We start from the raw sequence: 5,137 nt of genomic DNA on the forward strand, positions 1-5,137 counted from the left end.
AAAAAAAAAAAAAAAAAAAACTAAAGAGACAGAAGAATGGAACAGTACAAGAGGTGAACGGACTGTGTGAAACACCAGTATAATCAAATGTCAGTGGTACACACTTATGCTGTATCTATCAATAGCTGTTCACTGTAAAATTGTGTACCTTTTTTGAATGTTTGAACATTTTCATAAGATGCCAAAAAAATGACTAAAAGTGCTACAAGACACTAAATTAATGCAAATTAATGAGTCCATAGATACCTAAACAACAAAAAACCCTGGGCGGCGCCTGTGGCTCAGTGGGTGGGCACTAGCACCACACACCGAGGGTGACAGGTTCAAACCCAGCCCCAGCCAAACTACAACAAAAAAAAAATAGCTGGGTGTTATGGCGGGCACTTGTAGTCCCAGCTACTTGGGAGGCTGAGGCAAAAGAATCGCCTAAGCCCAGGAGTTGGAGGTTGCTGTGAGCTGTGACGCCACAGCACTCTACCGAGGGCGACAAAGTACGACTCTGTCAAAAAAGAAAAAAAAAAACAACTCTGATTTTCCACATTTGAGATGTTTATATCCCAACTTTTTTTTTTAAGAGACAGAGTCTCACTTTGTTGCCCTCAGTAAAATGCAATGGCATCACAGCTGACAGTAACCTCCAGCTCTTGGGCTTAGGTAATTCTCTTGCTTCACTCAGCCTCCCTAGTAGCTTGGACTACAGGCGCCCACCACAACACCCGGCTATTTTTTGTTACAATTTGGCCAGGACCAGGTTCAAACCCGCCACCCTCAGTATATGGGGCCAGCAACCTACTCACTGAGCCATAGGCACTGCCCAATATCCCACCTTTATACTCTGAAAATTGTTTTGTTTTTTTGAGACACTGTCTCACTGTGTTGCCCTCAATAGAGTGCCATGGTGTCACAGCTCACAGCAACATCAAATTTTGGGGCTTAAGTGATTCTCTCCCCTCAGCCTCCCAGTAGCCGAGACTACAGGTGCCCGTGACAACACCAGGCTATTTTTCTGTTGTGGTTGTGATTGTTGTTTAGCAGGCCCAGGTTGGATTTGAACCCACCAGTCCCAGTGTATGTGGTCAGCATCTTAGCCACTGAGCTATGGGTGCTGAGCCCACTCTGAAAATTGTTAAGGGCCTGGGTGGTGCCTGTCACTCAGTGGGCAGGGCGCCAGCCCCATATATGGAGGGTGGCGGGTTCAAACCCAGCCCCGGCCAAAAACTGCAAAAAAAAAAAAAAAATCTGGGCATTGTGGTGGGCTCCTATAGTCCCAGCTACTCGGGAGGCTAAGGCAAGAGAATTGCCTAAACCCAGGAGTTGCAGGTTGCTGTGAGCTGTGACGCCATAGCACTCTACCAAGGGTGATAAAGTGAGACTGTCTCTACCAAAAAAAAAAAAAAAAGTTAAGGGACTTAAAAGTTCACTCCCCTCCCCAGCTAGTGCTGGGAAGTTCTAATAAAAACACCACTTGACAGATTAGACGGTGTGAGTAGAAAACCACTCTTAAAATCCAGGGGAACAAGATGTCACTGGGTCAAAACATCACTTCTAGGCATGCACAGTGGCTCATATGGTTAGTCCCAGCTACTCCAGAAGGTGATCCAGGAGGAGCACTTGGAGCCCAGGAGTTGAGGTTACAGTGAGCAATGATCTTGCCACTGTATTCCTGCTTGGGTGACAAAGCAAGACTCTGCCTCTAAAAATCACCTTGTGCAAGGCCGGGTGTGGTGGCTCAAATCTGTAATCCTAGCACTCTGGGAGGCTAAGGTGGGCAGATCACTTTAGCTCAGGAGTTTGAGACTAGCCTGAGCAACCCCCATCTCTACTAAACATAGAAAATGGCAGGTGCCTATAGTCTCAGCTGCTTGGGAAGCTGAGGCTTGAGGATCTCTTGAGCCCAAGAGTTTTAAGGTTGCTATGATGATGCCACTTGCACTTAACCCCAGGGTAACAGAGTAAGACCCTGTCTAAAAAACCCCCACCATGTCCAAAATGCCTCCAGGATATGCATGAGCCCCCGATATACCTGTCTTCACATAAAGGTGGTCCATCTGCTGTTTTCACAGTTATAAATGAGAAACGCAGGCATCCCTTTGCTACAATGAGCATGCTAACTTCATCTTTCTCTACCCTGAGAAGCAGGCCCATTAAGGGACCCGGGGAGGACCTTGATGGGCCCAGCCTGGCTCTGACCACCACACTTGACCTGTGTGTTGTCCATTCATCTTTGGCCCTGTTCCTTAGACCAGGCCATAATGGCAATGCCTCTTCATTCATGTGAACATAAGTGAGAGAGCTAATTATCTGGACTAAAACACATGGTTAAAAACTGTAATTATCAGGCAGCACCTGTGGCTCAGTGAGTAGAGTGCCAGCTGGCCCCATATACCAAGAATGGCGGGTGCCTGTACTCCTAAGCTACTCCAGAGACTGAGGCAAGAGAATCACCTAAGCCCAAGAGCTGGAGGTTGCTGTGAGCTGCGATGCCACAGCACTCTACTGAGGGTGACAAAGTGAAACTCTGTCTCTAAAAAAAAGTAAATTAAAATAAAATAAAAACTGGAATTATCTAGCTGGGTGTTGTGGCGGTGCCTGTAGTCCCAGCTACTCAGGAGGCTGAGGTAGACAAGAGAATCACCTAATCCCAGGAGTTGGAGGTTGCTGTGAGCGGTGTGACGCCACAGCACTCTACCAAAGGAGATAAAGAGACTCTGTCTCTACAGGAAAAAAAAAAAAAAAGGAATTACCACTCCTTTGCAGGGCAAAAAAACTGACCTCATTTGTCTCTATGTAAGTCCAGACCTGTCATCCAAGCAAACCTCAGAAAATCCACCTCATTAATTGATCCAGGACTTTTCAGAGTGAGCAGAAACGTTCTTTTTGAAAGGATTTTTTGTGAGGAAAACTGCTGAAGAGAAGCCTACAGCACTCATCCACTCTCAACACTCCACTCCCCCTACCAATCTAACTTTAAATGAAAGCTGTGAAATGCTAAACGAAGCTGCTCTAGGAGCCACAGTCCCACTGTGATTTAAACCTGGGCAGCAGCAAAGCTTGATTCTCTGAAAATAAACATGACCCAGAACAAGTGGTAAGTAAAAATATTAGGATTTAAAAACTGATCTCTATGTGGTCTGGGATGTTCTAACATGCAGGGATCAGGTTTCTTTCTTTTGTTCCTAAAATCAGCCCACCCACAGTATGCTCAGTTACAGAACCTTAAACCACAAACCAGTATGCTTGTGCAGTGATGGCCATCTTCCTGACCTCTTACTTATTATGAGGTGCATGGCACTTGCTGTTAGAAAAGAAACATACCCAAGTTAGTTTACCATGCATGGATCAACAAATGCTTATAGAATGAACAGGTGTAGTGGCAACACCCTAATAGGTATGCATGGTCACACTTGTCTTCCAGGGTTATTTCAAAAAATCTTACAGCCTTTCCATTGACTCTGGGGAATGGTCCTAAAATGGATGTTTACCCTAATCAACTCCTGGTTTCTTGAGATATGGATCCAAACTATCTGGGTTGTGAATTGAAACAATGCATACAGCCAGGTGCTGGTGGCTCACACCTGTAAACCTAACACGTGGAGAGGCCAACACAGATGGATTGCCTGAGATAAGGAGTTGGGACACCAGTCTGAGAAAGAGCCAGACACCACCTCTGTAAAAATACAAACATAATTTAGCTAGGCCTGCGCGGTGCCTATGGCTCATTGTGTAGGGCACTGGCCCTATATACCAAAGGGTGGCAGGTTCAAACTCAAACTGCAACAAAAAAATAGCCGGGCATTGTGGCTGCACCTGTAGTCCCAGCTACTTGGGAGGCTGAGGCAAGAGAATTGCCTAAGCCCAAGAGCTGGAGGTTGCCGTGAGCTGCAACACCTCTGCACTCTACTGAGGGCGACAAAGTGAGACTCTGTCTCTAAAAAAAAAAAAATTAGCTAGGCCTGAGGCAGGGGAATCACTTAAGCTAAATCACTAAAATAAAAAAATGTAGTTATTAGTATCATTTTAGAAATTTAAAATTCAGGCTCAGTGCCTGTGGCCCAAGCAGCTAAGGTACCAGCCATATACGCCTGAGCTGGCAGGTTTGAATCCAGCCTGGGCCTACCCAACAACGATGACTACAACCAAAAACTAGGTAGGCATTGTGGCAGGCACCTGTAGTTGGTGGTTGCTGTGTGCTGTGACACTACTGCATTCTACCCAGGGTGACAAAGGGAGACTCTGTCTCAAGAAACAAAACAATATAGCTTGGCACTTGTAGCTCAGCGGCTGGGGCGCCAGCACATACACCACAGCTGGTAGGTTCCAATCCAGCCGGGGCCAACCAAACAACAATGATAATTACAACCAAAAAATAGCCAGGGGTTGTAGCTGGCACCTGTAGTCCCAGCTACTTGAGAAGCTGAGGCAAGCATCACTTAAGCCCAAGAGTTTGAGGTTGCCATGAGCTGTGATGCCATAGCACTCCACCCAGGGCGACATAGTGAGATTCCAGCTCAAAACAAAAAATTAACAAATCCACCTACCTAGGTAATGCCAATCTAAGATCTGGTTATCAGCTGGGTACAGTGACTCATGACTGTAATCCTAGCACTCAGGGAGGCCAAGGTGGGAAGATCACCTGAAGCCAGGAGTTTGAGACCAATTTGGGCAAGACCAACTTTTGTAGGGATACTGTCTATACAAAAAATAAGAAAAATTAGCTGGACATGGTCATTTGTGCTTGCTGTCCTAGCTACTCAAAAGGCTTAGGCAGAAGGTTCAGGTGAGCCCAGGAAGTCAACCTTGCAGTGAGCTATAATTGTGCTACATTCCAGCTTAGCTTTCAAAAAAAGGATGAATTAATTAAAGTAATATAAAACAAAATGTAGTTATTAGACTCGGTGCCTGTGGCTCAAGTGGCTAAGGCGCCAGCCACATACACCTAAGGTGGCGGGTTCGAATCCAGCCCGAGCCCGCCAAACAACAATGACGGCTGCAACCAAAAAATAGCCAGGCGTCGTAGCGGGCGCCTGTGGTCCCCGCTGCTTGGGAGGCTGAGGCAGGAGACTCGCTTGAGCCCAGGAGTTGGAGGTTGCTGTGAGCTGTGATGCCACGGCACTCTACCCAGGGGGACAGCTTGAGG

The 5,137-nt window shown here is 46.5% G+C and overlaps 1 protein-coding gene across 7 annotated transcripts in view; it reads right to left on the minus strand.

Moving 5' to 3' along the window:
• Positions 1-5,137, minus strand: part of ILF3 (interleukin enhancer binding factor 3) — a 48,785-nt gene that overhangs the window by 28,446 nt on the left and 15,202 nt on the right. The window contains exon 1 of one of the 7 annotated variants that reach the window (XM_023518013.1): positions 4,539-4,557. The exons of the other annotated variants lie outside the window; for them this stretch is intronic. The gene's annotated coding sequence lies outside the window, so the exon portion shown is untranslated. Of the gene's footprint in view, positions 1-4,538; positions 4,558-5,137 lie in introns of those variants that run through there. 7 annotated transcript variants of the gene reach the window in all.

This window comes from Otolemur garnettii, unplaced genomic scaffold, assembly GCF_000181295.1.
Source record: "Otolemur garnettii isolate 467f Iridium unplaced genomic scaffold, OtoGar3 scaffold00127, whole genome shotgun sequence".
In the NCBI taxonomy this organism is placed as follows: domain Eukaryota; kingdom Metazoa; phylum Chordata; class Mammalia; order Primates; family Galagidae; genus Otolemur; species Otolemur garnettii.